Genomic DNA, 18,077 nt, shown 5'->3' with positions numbered 1-18,077 from the left:
GTATATACATTCGGGACACACATACACGGTGCGTGACATACGAACAAGAGTATATGGATCGTCGAGAGGCTCGGCGATGGCAAATGACTTTTTAATGCGGCTCCGCGAGCACATTGAATCGTCGCCGCCGTTCAAATACAATAACCCCCGTCGACGGGTGCACGTGTAGCTTGTGTGTGCGAGAGATACATATGGTAGGTTGAATTTGAATGTGGATTCGGGATTCACGCGTCCGTTTTCTCAGGTGTATCTTGCACAATAAACATCACTTACAGTGGTGTGAGCAAAATGCAACGAGTTTTGAGGCGTGCAAAACGACTTTCGTACAAATTTTTCAGAGAAATTTCTGATGGACCTTCTGCCATACCTTTCCTAATTAATTTTTTGATTTTTTTTCCACAGGTGTTGTTCCACTCTATTCTACATTTTTAAATATACCATAAATGGGTAACACATGTGAACATTTACTTAGAGCTACGTGCAATTATACGTGCAGAGGCAACTGTAAATTGAAACTCTTTGTGATAAGGAACGATTGTTAAATGCGAGCGAGCAGATCGCGGATGCGTAGCCTTATTGTTTTCCCGCACTCGCATTGGTGCTCACGTGCGTACTGTACCGTGGGATCACATCTTCTTTGATGTGCGCGCTTTTGTGACGCATACTTTTTTTTTTTATTTCATAAAGTGCATTCTATACGCGAGAGGTGATAAAATGTGACAAGAGGCTCGGAGAAGCGTTAGGCGTTGAAATTAAATTTTATTAAAGAGACGAGCGTGCTTGTCGAGAGGATGGTGCTTTGTATTATTATTTTTGACTAACTTGTACTGTGTTCTCATTAAAAAAAAAAAAAATTCTTTACATTAATAGTAGCTGTATGATATTTTATTCCATCTAAGCCATATAAACGGTGTTATTATCTTTTAATTCATAAGTAGTACATCTCACCAACTAAGCCAGCATTGTATTGTTTTTATTATATTTAGCCATACAGTATAGTTACTTACGAGAAATATTGAGCAATTGGAGAAACGCGTTGGGTTATTGAAGAGCTCAATCGCCACTCAGAAATAATCCTCACCTTTATGAATGAAAATTTTCATCCAAAGTAGTATTTAAAAATCCCAGGCCATCAAGATCTGAAGGCAGAAATGCTACCAACAGAGCCATCATGTGGCGACGTATTGTTCTGTTGTTTTCCGAGTCGTTATTTGTTTCCGTTGAATAAACTAATGATTCAATGAATGCTATTGTCATCGTCTGATTAATGATCGATCATTTCATGAATTTCGACTAAGGAATTCCATAGTAATACTCATAGACTATACGAATTTCAGAGACATTAATGGCTCATTGTTTTTCAAATGTCTTCTCGGAAACTTCTGAGATTTCCTTTTGAAACCCATGATCTTTTGATTGACGAAAATTAAGTAATTAAATTCTACTACAATGGGAAAGTAATTTCTTTGTCTAATAACTTTTTATTGTTTTCACAATGTCACGAGACTCGCAGCTCCTAAAAATATCTCTTGTTTCTGGTTCATAAATTTTTTCAACCAGCCGTCGCTTATGATTTATTTTTTTCCCCCTCTAAGTTTGTTAGACTAGGCTATATCTCTTTTAGAAAAGTCAATTAGTACATCGAAGACTTTCCAGAATGATGAAACTTTTTTATCAATTTGTAATCGAACATATATTTCTTTTTTTTTCTTATGCCTCTTAAAGTACGTCAATTAATTACCGCTTCGGTGCAAACTTTACTACGAAGCAGAAGCTTTTACGACCGACATCGCATACTTTCTTGTTTCATACAAAAACTACGTAATGTGTTCAATCAACTTGAGCACGCACTTATTTTAAATTAATTGCGGAAAAAAATTTTCTTTACCTTCACCAAACCAGTTAAAAAATCGAAAAAAAAGTAATCGAACAAACAGAGCACTTGTTCTATACCAAGAATAATTTTTACAAAAGATTAAACCCCTTATAAAAACTAAATTCCATCAAGTGGATTGCAGCCACGGTGGTAGTACTCGAGCTTGCAACTTGTACAATATCCATTAGCTCTTATCTCGAGACCCCCCGCAAATATTTTTACAAGCGCGTGTGTGGGTGTTGCAAAAAAAAGGACAATCTCACTCGCCTCGGCAGCAGCAAAATACGAGCAGCTTAAGCTTCGCACGCCGTATAATCGAAGAACAACAATACCCCTTTCTCTTATATATATATCCTTGGAAAAAAGGAAAGAAAGCGCGTTTTCATTAAATTTTCCCCGTATCTCGTGCAGTGAAAGCTCCCACCCTAATAACCAGGGGGTACAAAAGCTGCACGCTCGGACACGGGGTTGCAGCTTTCGCGTCAATATAACACAGTACACGGGAGGCAGCGCGTGCTCCGGTGCGATAAAAATGTAATAGGTTTTGCCGTGTGCGTATGTGAACGGATGGCTACCTTTTTCATTGTGTGTTACCGTATAAGCACGTTGCACGGGGAAATAAAGACGAGCTTGTGGTGAATGAGAGGAGATCGTGCACGTAGTCGGCTCCTACCGTGGAAAGTAATTATCGGGTCCCCGCGTGTTTGAACGAAAGAAAGGACAGTCTCGAGACGTGATACGGACAAAAAAGAGCCAACAGCAGCGGCAGCAGTAGCAGTGCTATACACGTGTGTAGGTATAATATACATATACCTATTGGAGGGACAGACGGTGATGGCGTGTACCACGTGCGACACGACAAACAGACACTTTCTTGTTTATTGTGCGTGTATAAAAGGGTTACGTAAGGCGTTGGTGGGTTGGTATATCGGAGAAAAATGCTGGCTGGGGCTGCAAGAGAATGCCGGGTGTTTGACGTATAGTTGAATACGTGTACTTACGTGCCAAAACGAGATGACGGACGACGAGACGAGACGTGGCGCGAAAGAGAAAGGTGCTGTTGCTTGTATACTGTCTTTTATTTCGGTGTGTACATCTTTCTCTCCTTTTGCCATCCTTATTTTTCTTCTACATAAGGAATTCTGCGAAATATCTCTAGTAGATGGGCGATACTGAGGCTTAAATGTGTTTGAAGAAGAAAAAATGTTTTTTTCATCTTTTATGGCTCCTAGGGAATGTAAAATAATTTGTGGATACGAATTACGCATTGTGTCGCGTCTTCTTTGAGGCCAGAAAATTTTTGGAATTTTTATTAAATTTTATCATAATACTGTCTTTCAAGTTGTACCTACTGGATCGTATCCCAAGTTACTTTTTAAATCCTTAAAAAAATTCATATTTTTCAAAATGTTCTTTTAACTTCAAAAATGGTGGAAAAAAAATGTTTTGATATGTTTTATTGTCAAGTTTTAAATATCTAAAAAAACGTCTCGTAAAAAAAGGATAAGAGACACTATATACATAACATACAGACACTTTGATGGCTTTGACAGACATGTGTCGGTGAGCGGTGAAAGTATGAAATTTTACGCGGCAAAGTGAGTTTTGATATTGATCAATAAAAAGGAAGATAAAAATTAAACGTATAACATAGCTTATTTGTTCGTGTGTATGTGTGTATACATGTCAGTCGTTTTTTGTTCACCGTAACTTGATCTCCCCAAGCCCGTCGCTCCTTTTTTCTGTTTTTTTTTTTTTTTTTTTTTGGAAAGAAAACTCTGTAATTAATACAGGAAAATTATGTTTATCGATTTTTTTCGACGCTGTACGTGTTTTTTATACTTGAAAAAATATGAAGAACCACAGATGCTACGATGATTAGTATTTTAGAGTTACAACAAAAGCCAACTGATTGAATTGTACTTGTATGTCACATACGTGGCTCATTTTTTTTTTTTTTTTTAATCAGCGCAAACTTACGTATTTTTGATAATGAATACACAAAAAAAATTTTTATTCTACTCAAGAATACATTCATTCGTATTAATAAAAAAAAGATATCAACATTAATACGGACACGTAAGAGGACGCATGGTACAGAAGAAAATTAAAAATCCACATACTAACATTTTGCGACGCAAATCATAGGGTCACCCACTCTACATCAAAATAACGTTTGAAAGGGATATTATATTTGAGATAAATTGCGACTACATGAATTATAAATATTACACGGGAGCTAATAAATTTTTGGAACCATAATGTCTCTATTCCTCGTGCAACGTACCACCTACTTATGCACTACATCTCGAGCATGATTAAACCACGTAAAATTTATGCCATCGCGCATACATTCACCTAAGATTAAAAGCAAAAGCTCCCGCTTATGCGCTATTCTCTGATACCTCGACACATTTATGAAAAAAAAAATAATAATGTTAAGCTCTTATTTCGAATATTTAGCACGACGCCCCTTGCAATTAATTGATCCGACCTGCGTCGTCGTTGCGCAACTATACGTTTAAACGCGTTACACAACGTCGCACTCTAGGATTAATCGTTACGATTTCGCATTCCGACACCTCCGAAAGTCACGTGCTGAATAGCTCACTCGTGCATTTTTGCCGCCCGTGTGCCTCGTTTGGACGAAAAAGCCGTCCTCCGCTGAAACTCTTGGTATCGAGCAACGGCAAAAAAATCCCTTGCACTGCAGAAAAAAGGCCAAGCCCTGCTGTAACACAAAGAGCAGCTAATTAAAAAAAAAAAAGAAGAAGAAGAAGAAGAAAGAAAAAACGATCAGCTACAGCAAAGTAATAATATACATGTACAGAGTAAGAGTGAGCTACTTGCTCTGTAGTAGTCCATGCCGACGCAGATGTATATCTGGCAGTCGGGCCTCGTCGCGCGCGACGACGATGTCAGCAGTTTGCTGCTGCAGGCGACACTTCACTAAAGTGGAGAGAGAGAGAGAGAGAGAGAGAGAGAGAGAAGGTTGCTGTACACATAAGCGCATACAGGAGGATGCCGTGTGCCTATTATCGACGTTTCTGAAAGCCACTACTCGCCGAAAGACTTACGGCGACCTGGGCGCGCGATTAGTGCCTCCCTCGTCCCACCGACACATTATATAATCTGTTTTCGCTGTGCCTCATCCTTGCACGACGAAAATTCCACTTTGAAATTCATGCTGGGGGCCCCACTCCCTCACTTCTCGGTGTGTAGCTTTCAAGTTTGCTGTCGTCATTAGAGCAGTGTACAGTTTTAAGAGATTGCGAATTCGCACTCTTGTGCTCCTTTGGATTTCAGCTAATGAGATGCCACGATGTTTATATAGTGTAAAAGTATTCACTTTTTCACTATATTTTCATTTACCCTACATCAGTGGTTTCAATAATTTTATGTGCGGCATCGCAGAATTAGAGTCTCTTATTGAAAAAGTGCCAATTGTGTCACTGTTTCAGATTTCCAGCACACTATATACCTACTCACCGCACAATCAAGTTTCTTTGTCTTTTTTCTCCTCGTTTCTGATGTCCATCAAACCAGAGACTCACGCGGTACGCCCACAACTTTGATTTTTCTAGCCTTCGTTGCCTCATCTTTGTAGCTGTTCTCGAAAAAAGAAAGAAAAGTCAAACTTCCTGATGCCGATTATTAACAGGTCAATAAATAATCGAAAAAAAAAGGGACGCTTGAAGTAACTAATGAGCTCCCGGAGGAAGCTTCGACTTTCCTTTCGGTCTGTGTGTGCGTTTTTCATACTTCCCATCAGAGCATTTCGACGCTTTCTCGAAAGTTTGCCGAGCAAACGTTGTTTTGTTTTCGTTGGTTTATCATATACATGCAAATGGTGAAAAAGCTTTGCTTCTCGTGTATATGTGTTTGCGGAATGTAAAACAAGATTAGGGGGGGGGGGTTGATAATCCACGAGATGTGCTTCGTTAAGGAACTCGATTGTTTCAAAACTCGTTGGAAGCTCGAGCTAATCCCATGAGTAAGCTTAGTTCTGATGTACGTATCGACGCCCCGGGCGAAGACTATGCCCTGCTTCGAAGCGTGGACGAAGACTATGCCCTTTTCTGGAGTCTAGACGAAAATTATGCCCTTTTGTATGTTCTAGACGAAAACAATGCCCTTTTAGGATCCCGGACGAAGACTATGCCCTTTTCTCGAGTCCGGACGAAAACTATGTCCTTTTTTTCTAGTCCGTGTGAAGATTATTACATTTTTTCCGAGTCTGGACGAAGATATTGACTTTTTCTGGAGCCCGGATGAAGTACAATTCATTTAAGCTCACCTTACATTTATGTTTGTAATTAGATATATAGTCAAATATACTTATATAGTGATTGTTGTTTACATTTATATAAATAATTGTAAATAATAATGCACCATTATAAAATAATAATACAAACTCAGGAATGTTTTTATAAGCATGGTAATTTGCAATTAATGAATATGAAAGACTCTTTTATGTTTTATTTCCAAATTTATTATTTTTTCTACATTTTTGTTGATTAAAATAAGTAACTAATATAATTATTGTAACTTGAATTTAAAAAGTTTATAAAATTTGTACAATTCGTGATATAATAAAATATAACATTCGTAAGAAAATTGAGAAAAAAGTAAGCTTTTTTTTATTAATTAATGTTTGTAAGACGTGCATATTTGGATTACAAAGTATTTTTTAACACATGAATAAATTAGCAAGTTTAAATTAATTACAGTTATTGTTATGTACAATTTACGGAATCTTTTAAAAAAAGCTCAAAAACCCCTTTTTTCAAACCCTCATAAAAACTCCAAATACTCCGTTAGACCTGCTAAGAATAATGATTACATGTTGTTTTTTTACATAGGCGTCTGTAGATTCACGTACATGTGAATCTCGATGTGAAGATAAACCTTATATCGATATAAATATATACACAAGTATCGAGAAATCTGAAAATGTTAAATCGTTTTCAGAAGCTTCGTATTCGTGAGCTTTTTCCAGCGTACTAGTAGCTAGTAGAGGGGTTAGTAAATAATATTGGGGTGTTTTTTAATTTAGTTTTCGTCTGGACGTGAGAAAAAGATGTATTTTTAGCCCAGACTCAGAAAAAATGGCATAGTTTTCGTCTGGATTAGAAAAAAGGGCATAGTCTTAGTCCGGGCGCGAAACAAGGGCATAGTCTTCGTCCGGACTCAAAAAAAGGGTATAGTCTTCGCCCGGGACCAAAAAAATGGCATGGTTTTCGTCCGGACTAGAAAAAAGGGCATAGTTTTCGTCCGGGCTCGAGAAAAGGGCATAGTCTTCGCCTGGGCTCGAAAAAACGGGCATAGTCTTCGTCGGGGACCAAAAAAGGGCATAGTTTTCGTCCGGAGTAGGAAAAAGGGCATAGTCTTCGCCCGGGACGTCGAAAGGGCATAGTTTTCGTCCAGGGCCAATTAGAGCATAGTCTTCGCCCGGGGCGTCGGTATATACGTCAGCTGAGCATCTTATTTCCCAGTACACAATGTTTTTGTTATTGTTCGATAAGATTTGCTCCTCGAGTGCTGCGTTGGCTCGTGTCGTGGGTGAATAATTTTTTTGTTTTTACTCCAAGTTTTGTCATCGACGGGAAAAACCATTGTTTCGTTATTGACTGTAAAGGTTTGTACTACAGCCAATTGTACGAGGAACTCGTTAGGGAACGGTCTCGAGTTCAAATCCCAGTTTACGCGGGAAATTGTACTTCAGAACTCGCTGTTTCTCCATTTACTGGAGTGCCTCTGTAGTGCTTCCAAGAGCTTTGTAACAATCATCTCTGCGTTGGAAATCATGAAATTGAGGCAAACAGTGTGTGTAATCGGATTAAAGACGCTGATTGGTTTTGGAGCTTTCAAGAATATCGGCTTGGAAAAATATGTAGATACCAGTTTAACAATTGACTCGTTCCATCTCTGAGCACACGGCTTATTGGTTGATTTTAGACTCAAACTGTTCCCTTTTTCAGTAAAAAAGCTCCAATGTAAAAAGATGTATGCTACGTGGGGAAAAGTACTGCAACCTCATATCAGTGTGAAAAATCACTATATGTTTGAAAATTGCCAAACTATTTATTACATTGCACAATAATAATTCACGCGACGTGCAAAACAAAACCTACTTTGTGATCTAGAAAAAACATCTCATTGTGCGAATTTTGCTTTCTTCAAAATCTATTTTTTTATTATTATTATTACAAAACACTCTACATGTATTCGCATGCATGGAGGGTGAGCTTCACTATAATACATCATCATCATCATCATCATGAACCCACCCACGCGAAACGTACAATAGGGAATATGCATGAATAAATAACTATGCAGTTGCAGTGAGCTCATAAATAACAGATCACCCTCTTCTACAAAACTTTGCATACGCCAATTCCAAAGAGCACACGTGCACGTGTAGGGGAGAGGCGCAAACTAGTACACAACGAGTTGAACTATTATCGAGAGCGCACCAGTACTTATACACGTATTTACAAAACGCATCAGCAATCTATCGGATCAAACACACTCCCAAGCTGTTCGTACAACACACGCTCATCTATATAATATATACACAGCGTGTATATAAATACAAACAAACACTTTTCTGCAAATGCACGTTGTATGCACATGTATGTATATATAATAGCCTCCGTAACATGCGGCGATTAGATTTCCCTTTCTCTCGGCAAAGGTACACAGGTGGTTTTGCACGTGATACATATATATATAGATGCATAGTATGCGTACGCCCAAAAGCCCGAGGCGCTCCTTCGTTTTGTATGATCCATAAACACTGGGCGAGTGCGCGAACAATGAGCTTCTGCTCACGGTCCCTGTGCATCGATCATTACGCGAGCGTTGCCGATGTTACGTATACACACTGAAAGCACGGGGTACACGCGAGCGTGTATAATTTACGGGTGCATCGAAACGAAATTTCATCGGAAAACCAACAGTGAGAGCAGGAGAGAGCTGGTGGTGGAAAAAAAGAGGGGTCGTTGGGCGTTGAATGTGTCTTTTTGTACCTCGTTACTTTGGTTTTTCTCTCCTTTTTCCAAGTATTCAGGAGAGTCTATTAGGATCAGAGGAAAAGAGAGGAAGGCGATGGAGTTGGTATGTGTACACGTGTGTAGGTTACAGGGGAGAAGATTGCACCAGCGCTGTCGAGCGAATTGTAGTTTGCTTGGCATTGTGCGACGGAGCGATTGTTCGGTCGGCCTTTTTTTCCACTGCAACATTAGCCTCGATTCGCTCTTTTAACCGAGTTAATCACGTTATTTGGTTGTTGTACTTTTTAGAAGAGAAGCTGCGCTGGATAAATATTTGCCTACGTTTCGTGGGTTACTCGTGCCGGTGAGAAAGAAGCAAAGTTTACAGATTTTCCCTAACGGGTGTAGTATTAGCGTGCCTTTTCGTACTTGATACTTATATATATGAAAGCTGGATACATTGTTTTTGTTATTCATCGTTTGGATCGTCAATACATATTTATTATGTTTACATTTTTAATATTTACAAACGATACAAAACATTGGAGTGTAAAATAAATATGGATATTGGTTTTAGCTTTCACTGTGTTTTATTTTTTTTTACTGATGGACCTTAAATTTTTATGAAATAAACATACGACAGTGCTAGTTTTCGCTTGAATTAAATATGTACTGTATTAAACATGATAAAATATTTCTATAAAAATCGTTGATTTTAAAATGGAAAATAAATTATACAATGAAAAGATTTTTTTTTTATTCACCCAGTTTCTAATATCTTCAAAAATATACAATGATGACGTGAATTCTCTTATTTCGCTATTTTGCTTGAAAAAAACTCAAAATTCATTAAAAAAATTCAACCCCTTTATTGTATTTACTCCTGTCATGAGGTAAATATTTTTTTTTTTTTTTTTTTTTTTTTTTTTAATATTGATTTCGAAAAATGACATTATTCAAAAGAAAAAATCACATCTCAGACGGTACAAAATTGTACAAAATCCGAAAAATAAAAGCTTGACTTTCTTTGAGGTGCGAGAGTGGATTGTAGAAATAATAGTAGACAACAGCCCTGTCTATCGACACTTCAAAATATTTATTACCCTCTTTTCATCATTTTCGTCCATGAAAATTGCATACTTTTTTCTCACTCCTTTATTATTTTGTATTCAATAAGCATCAAGCACAAGTCACATTGCAAGCTTGAAAAAGTAAAAACTTATTGTTGTACACAAGCACCATCAGCCTTTTATTATGTGTTATATTTTGTTCTTCCCTCTATTCTTCCACTGCCAATTAAAAACCTCCGCTGCTCTCGACTCTTTTTAGTCTTTGCCAAAAACAACGAAACTCTACAATCTTCCGCTTCTCGCGTTGCTCGTTTATTTAATTTTTCCTTTTCGTCACTCCTCCATACTTCATTTTTACCATTCGCGTTATGTACATTCTCGTACACATCATTATAAGAGTGACAAAAAGCGTCCGCCGTACAGCAGGGGGATTAAACACGTTGGCGCTCTCGTTTTTGCTCTCCCTCGTGTCAGCGAGACAAGGATTATAAAAATATTTTTTGTGCACCGACAAGGCTCTGTACTACATTTTACGGCATCCGTGAGTTGTAAAGCCATTCGTTACGCTCGTTGACTGCTCACAATAATTACTTTTTTTGATCTCTTTTTTTTCTTTAATTTACTTTTTTTAAAGCAATAAAATTTTTATTAAAAGAGAAATAATCGTTGTTGAATTCGTTACATAGGTCCGTGAGGGGTGATAAAACTACTGCCAGGGTCCATGCAACCAAATCATACTTCATTGGACAAAAAAGTCCTTGATTTCATCAGTCAACTGGATTCTACACATTTTTTCTGGCTTTGCGCTGTATTTTTTTCCAATCACAGTAGCATCACACGTATGTCCTTCGGGCCGCGTAGCTCTCGCGTTAGCCTCTTTGAGCTCGCCAAGTCACGCACGTGTGTGTACTCTCTCGCGCATTTGAAATGCAAAACGTTAAATTAATTAAATGACGCGGCCGCCACGCTTATTTACTTGTGTTTGTTTTGTCTCCCCCCCCCCCGTGCATCCCATCGCAGTCGCTCTGAGCCAACATTTTCCAAACTCTCTGGGTGCCTCACTACCTCGGCTAATTGTGCATGTGCGTGGGAAACTTTGTTGGTCCAAATTCATTTGTTAAATGTTTTTCCCGCTACCAATGTGAGTTTTTTCCAGTTTTTTCTTTCTTTAATTGTTTTGAAGAACATTTCTTTTGTCCAACTCGACAGAGGCAAAGTTTGTACTCCTATAGGGAGTAACTTGGAATAAGAAACAGTGGAGTTCGGGTGTTCCAAAGAGCTTTTGATAGATGGAAGTTGCTCTGATCACAAACTCTATTTTTATCATTTCTTTTTTTACATTTTACTTAACTTTGAAAGGTTTTCGTTACTTCAAAAATAGTTTCGAGCTGTTCGTCGTCTCCTGTAAGTACAACGTCGAACAAATCTTGTTTATTAAATTTAGCTGCATTATTTTTTAATTATTCATGTTATAAACATGATTTATAATTTTTACATTGAATTATTTGTATTTTATAGTTATAATTTCACTTTTTTTTTATTTTTCATATGTTTATATTATTTCTATTTTTTTTATAAATTCAGTTATTTGTATTTTATAATTTACACGTATTCAAAACTATTACAGTTCAGATTTTCCCATAATGTGGTACTCAATAAAATGTTTTCCAGCAAAAAAAAAGTGTTAGATTTTTAATAAGGGGAATAATGCAAAGAAAAAATATTAAATTGTTCTAAAAACGTATGATTTATAATAAAATTTATTTATTATCTAGAGAAAAAATTCTCGAACTATTGTGTTATATGTATGTATACGTTTTTGAAAACAATTTTTTTACTCCAAAAAAATTGAAAACCTATAAAATAATTGAGCCTCACTATGCATAAATGATGTATTTCATACATTTTGGGTATAATGAAAAATTACGTGTGACATACCAGTGGAGAAGAGCAAAAAATCATTGAACTAGAACTAAAAAAAAGTTGCGGGGATACAAGAGAGGCCTATATATACATTTAGAGGTCGCGTACAAAATACGTATATAATACACTTACAGCACGTGTGAGGACGGTACGATAAAAGCGTGGGTTCTTTGAAAAAACGCGAAGTCAAGCTCAAGAGAAGCTCTTGAGGCGTTTGGAGCTTTTTTTGTAGCGCAAAGCGAGCTGTGTATACGTCGCGTGGCCGATTCATCGCGGGATGTCAATGTCAACTTGTTTCAACCGAGCTGCTGCGTTCTTACTTCACAAGGCTGTGTGCACGCTTGTATCTCGCTCTCTGGCCCATTTAATTGAATTCCGCATTCAAAGCACATTCTTTCTGTACTTTTGACAATTTTTATTTATTTCTATTTTATTTTTTATTCCAATGAAAATGCATGCAGGTGTTTGACAGCTTTGGCTAAATAACTATCGTTTTATTTCAGAGATTATAAACATCGGTAACATTTTACATAAACTGAATGGAGGGTTATATTGTAGCTGGTGATGACGTAGATTTTGACATCTCAGCAGTTGCTGTTGCATACATTAACGCCTGATTCCCATCGATCGGTACACTATACTTTTTGGGTTCACAGTATTTCTACCGGTCGATCTTCTGTGATGACGCTTGCTACTTTATTTTGTATAGTACAAGTCCTTTATTTTTTCCAAGACCTATTTTTACGAACGTGTGGTCGATAGTGTCGATGCATATTGCGCCTCTGTTTCAATTCTGTACTCGTTTAAGTGCATACCTAGCTGTTTCTATCGACAATAACGAAGTTAAAATGAACTTAAATTTGCTACTATTTTACATAGAAAAATGTAATTCAATGTGTCAGTGCTGTTGCCTTATTTTTGGAAATATTTCTAGCTATAAACGTTCATCAGCAGTAAACTTTTAACTTTAAATATTATTTCATGCGACTTTTTGATTGATCTAGTTTACTCTCTCAAGCTCCAAAGCTGACTGTATTGTTTTGGAAGAAAAACAGAACACAATTCATTTTTAGAAAAAATTTTTTGATGAGTAAATTAAAATTACACAGTAGTACTTCTACATGGCCCTCGTATGTTGCAGTGAAATGTTAAAATAAATTACATTTGGGTTCTATAACTACTACACCAGAATACATGCGTGTCAGATCAGAAGTGTCAATCATAAAATCAATTAAACTTAAATTTATTTGTAGTTCAACTTAAATAAGGCAGCTGTATTCTACGAAAGGGAAACAAGAATAAAAATATCACGAAAATTATTATTCCCGTGCAAGTAAAGGCTTCAAAGCAAAGTAATTACTAAGAGCGAACGAGTAAGCCTTTGTGCCACGCTTGCGAATATAATTCTCTTTTCGGAACCGTCAGCCTTCATTTCTCCATCTGTTCAACGCATGTGATGTTTGATGGAGATTAAAATCATATAATTAAGTAGATATCCGTTTTGATTGAATTGACTTTTGATTTTCAGCATCGAAAAATACACATCAAAAAGCGTATCTCCTCTTTTTCTTTCCTTTTCCCCGAAAATCAGAGTGGCTTTCTCCGAAAAAGCAGACCAAATAGAATTTCTCGGATTCCAGGAAAAGGGTGTTAGAGCAAATAGCAATTGAGCTTTTACCCGGGAAAACCGGTCCTCCAGTAGAACCTAGTATTTAGCTTTGGTTCAGTATACATTTTTTTTTTTTTTTTTTTCAGAAAAAGATTTTTTCTTCTTTGCAAAACAAACATCCCTTCGTCGCATACACGCAGAAGCCGCACATTGAGCCCAATACAACATTTATACACAAGCGCAATACAACTTGTCTCTGGAATAGAAGTGGTACACATTGTACGGATCTCACCTCTACATGGGTTTTGTTGTAGCCTTTGTTGACAGTCCCGGTAACATCAGCTCAAACTCTGGTCTTTGATTTTCCTGTTCCATCGACTTCCTCCTCCTTCTCTCTCTCTCTCTCTTTCTTTTCGTCTGGTTGTGCCATTGCCTCTTTGGTATCCCTTTGGACTTGTGGGGTCGTCTTGGCAGCAAACTTGATTTCTCTCTATAGCTGCTTTGTGATCAAATTGTTGTTTGGTCTGATGGATCCTGTTCTCTGGTGTTGCCGAGTCTTACTGTACTTGGATGTTTCTACTTGTTTGTTTGTAATCGATTGCTCGAAAGGAAAATGTTTTTGATGGTAATGTTTTAATAATAAATAAACGATGAAATGAATAGACAGTTGATTTAACTTTCAAGTCATATTTTATAGATTAATTTTATTGCCTACATGTTTCTGTAGTAGATGATATTCTAGATTCTGTTTTTGTTAGATTAAATTTTTTTAAAAGTTTTTGTCATCAGTTCGGAAATATTGTATATTATTGTTAGCAGTCATGTCTCATTATATAGGAAAACCAAACTTTAATTACCAAATATAGCCAAAAATTTATTACTCATATCGTATAATTCTCGAGAAAAAATTGCTGTAAAAAAAAAAAAAAATAAAAAATACTTTTATATTAATACATACACTATTTCTTGAATGTGCAAAAAAATAATACATATAAATAGTGTGTCACTGGAAAAAAAAGGAAAAAAAGTAGACAAGTCTCGCGCTTGACGTCGTCCAATGTCAACAACGATAAAATAGAATTTCAAATGCCAAAGAACAGCAGGGACGAAATTCAGGGACCTGTACCTACGTGCAAGGCTCTTTCTCCCTCTGCACCTGAGGCACGCCATCCTTGGAAGCGAGCCAAGAGGCCCGTGAGCCGTGTGTTTCGCTCAGCGCCCCGCCACCAGCACGCTTGTAATTAAGCGTGATTTGTGTCGCGCTCGCAGCGTAACGCAACGCGAAGGCTCTGAGAGAGAAGTTTTCTTGGCTCTGACTCTTCTCGCGATGTGACTCGACTGCGTATTTTTTTTTTTTTTTTTTTTTTTTTTTTTTATAATCGTATCTGAAAATATTGTGCCTTAGCCAGCAGGAATAAATTAAGCTGCCACGTGAGGGTGAGACAATTTTTTTTTATTTAGTGAAAGTTTAATATTGGGACAGATGTCTTACCATATTTGGTCATCATCTACTTATTTGCGGCTTACTAGGTGTTTTTTAATCGATGGAACGTTACATGGTTATAACTACAATACGAAATTTATTTTCAGCTTGTGGGGATTAACGTGACTACAAATGATAAAATAAATGAAATAAACTTTTACTCTGGATGGACCCGGTATCAAACGTTTAGGACATAAAATAGGCAAAAGAATATTTTCTTGCAATTTTTTTACATGGAAAAAAAAATCCTTAATCCACATTTTTGTGGATTTTTTTTTACTTTAAAAATTAAGTTGCCTAGTGTTGTGATCGTTTTTCATCAAGAGTAACATGAAAAAACCTTCACAAATAAATTGGTACAAGAATAAATTAAAATTGGCATTTGCACCTCGAAGAGTCTCGCAAAACCTATTCCCGGACTCTGTGGCATCTCGTGATTATTGTACTTTCATTACCATCCAATTTTCATTGACGAAAATAACCAAAGACGTTATATTGTTGTTTAACAAACAGGTCCTCATTACCTGCCCGACGACTAATGACGCCAGATTACCCGTAATTATGTCCTCTCTCGACGCCGGTCTTGCGCAACGTTGTTATTATAATTTTTTTTTGCTCGTCATGGAAATCGTTCCGTAGATCGAGCGATAGAAGCCATTGTGCGAACAATGACCAGTTATTCTCTCCCTGATTCTCCTTTGAGAATCGCCGGTCGATTTTTTTTCTCTCGGTGTAATAGCGGCAATTAAAGCGATCGAGCTGGACGATTCGACTTTTGTTTTGGTAAATCGATCGAAACACGTCCTTGATCCAACTTTCACGTTTCGATGGAATTTTTCGATAAGCCGGATATGGTTATAATTCGTTAGGTACGAAAATACATTTGATATCTCGTCTTTTATAACTATAGTTGATTATTATAGGTCATTAGGTATAAAATGATGAGTCTGTCATTACACTGTAATTACCCTTTATGTTCTTGTATCTGCGTATAGTCCTCAAGTCTATCAATACACAACTTTGTAATCATGTAATATAATGTGACGATAATGAAATATCCAATTCCTAATAATTTTTCCTTTTTTCTTTTGTTTCAGGTAAGTTTCATAATTTGGCTGATGCTGTTCAAATTTAATATCATCATGGAGGGTAACGTATGTCATTGATTACCATGCGTATTGAAAAAAAACTTTTTGCCATCAAAGTCGCGTTTCTTACACAGGAAATAATCAAGGATCATGTAGGATTTAACTATCGCAAAACAAGCAAATGTCATTGCCAATTATCGTGCTAAAAGAAGTAAAATTCTTCATCAAAATGAAAAAAAGAAAGAAAAAAAAAAAAAACCCAAGTGCGCGAATGAAGCACACACCATCCGATTGGTGTGCGGAGAGTTGAACCGATCCGGACCTGCGTTACCCGCCGAGCAGCGACAGCTGGATCGGCATGGAAAGGCAGCGAACGGCGCCATTGAGATATCCCTCGTACACTTATACATCGTACCCAGGCACGGTGTGTATATATCTTGGCTTCCTTCGCGGGGCCCGAGCAGCGGGGGCCTCGTCGTTGGCCACACACACACACACACTTAGGCGCAGCCAAGGGAAAGGCTGTGGCTCTCTCCGAAGACACAGTCTAGTCGGAGACATTAAGCCAGTAACGTGCCTCCTTGGCGCGTGTGTCTATGTGCCTTGTACGTGTGTATTTTGTATACATGGTTGATTTTCGGCGTAGATTTAACTGAGATGCGCCAGTCGATTTTTGTTGATAGCCGTATCGAGTCGAGAGGCCGTAAAATTGTGTATCGAGTTGTGCGCATCGACGAGGAGGTGTCGAGGCAAAAAGTAATGGGTGGCAAAAGGAGATGCGAAATTTTACCGTTACGCGGTTAATCGGCCGCAACAGCCTTGGTGTTGGTGCGCGTCGTTCTGACGGACGGAAGCGCGTCTTTGGCTCGTCGTTTGTAATTGTTACCGCGGCATTTGTGTGTAAGTGCGTCCGCTACGCCCAACGCCCACTGTAATCCTACTTGGGCAGGTACGGCAGCGGTGCCAGGCTGTGTCCGTGTATGTGTGTGCGATACGCGTCTTTGGTGCAAGTGTGTACCAGATATATTATACATATATGTATATGAATGGGCGAGAGTGTGAGTGGCGAACGGCTTCGGTGGTACTGTTCTGTTTGTTGCGATACACGGGACGACGTCGAGGATTTGATTCAAGGTATCTATTATTTTGAGCTGATGCGGATGGAGTTCGGTTATTTCCAGAGAATTGAAAAATCCGGATGATTATGTTTTTGAGGAGTAGGCGGAATCGTAGTGGTTGACTCATGGGTAGAATATAAGTGCTGATTCTTTTTTGCTTCTCCGTGGGTTGTCAATTTTTTTTTTTTTAATTTTCATACATTTCACATTTTCCTTGATTTTACTGTATAAAGTGTATTTCAAGTTATATCTTCATCTTTGACGTTTTTTACTCTCCAAGAAATTAAAAAAATATCACATCCGTTAAATAATAAAAGAGTTTTTTTTTTTTACTCGTAATCGTCTAAAAAATATCAGCAGTGTTTGTACTACCGATTTTCTGTAAAATCAGATTGTTTTCTAATTGTACCAACGATCAAAGTGTTTTTTCAAGTTTTATTTAACAATTCGACCTTGGACTCAAAAATTTGTAGACATTGTTTGGCCTGGGCTTATAAAACTCACAAAACCAGTCACCTTTGGTACCTCTTTTGAATTTTTCGAGAATTTTTATTCATGGCCAATTTCGTACAGATTTTAATGCGATAACTCCTTTTTACGCAACAAGTAGGTATAAAACGAATCCTTTTATTGCCTACATTTTAGAGATTCTGCTCTTACGTAACTCGATAATTGTTGTTTCTTACGAATGTTCTTTTCTAAGTTTGCTCTACAATATTCTAAGACCAACCGATTTTTTTCGAAAAATTCATGTAATTTACACATAAATCTGGTTTGCACAAATTATTGTACGTTAAACACTGATTTTTTCATTAAAACTTACAAGAACCAATTTAATTATCTTTAGAATTGTAGATTGTATCACTTGTAGTGGAACAACAAAAATAGCAGCTCCTCTTCTCTACTTCGATTACC

At 37.4% G+C, this 18,077-nt stretch overlaps 1 protein-coding gene across 8 annotated transcripts in view; it reads left to right on the top strand.

Annotated features, from left to right (window-relative positions):
• Btk29A (tyrosine-protein kinase Btk29A) overlaps nt 1–18,077 on the top strand; it is a 144,516-nt gene that overhangs the window by 65,820 nt on the left and 60,619 nt on the right. For 2 of the 8 annotated variants that reach the window (XM_014360432.2, XM_089597108.1), the window contains exon 1: nt 16,951–17,178. The exons of 4 other annotated variants lie outside the window; for them this stretch is intronic. The gene's annotated coding sequence lies outside the window, so the exon portion shown is untranslated. Of the gene's footprint in view, nt 1–16,630; nt 16,801–16,950; nt 17,179–18,077 lie in introns of those variants that run through there. 2 more of the 8 variants (XM_089597109.1, XM_089597107.1) reach the window with 2 other exon arrangements.

The sequence above is a fragment of the Copidosoma floridanum genome, unplaced genomic scaffold, assembly GCF_036245765.1.
Source record: "Copidosoma floridanum isolate Cflo_tuat_1 unplaced genomic scaffold, Cflo_Japanese_pri ptg000030l, whole genome shotgun sequence".
Classification (NCBI taxonomy): Eukaryota; Metazoa; Arthropoda; class Insecta; order Hymenoptera; family Encyrtidae; genus Copidosoma; species Copidosoma floridanum.
Note: the sequence above shows the minus strand (reverse complement) of the source record. Positions and strands in the feature narration are given on the sequence as shown.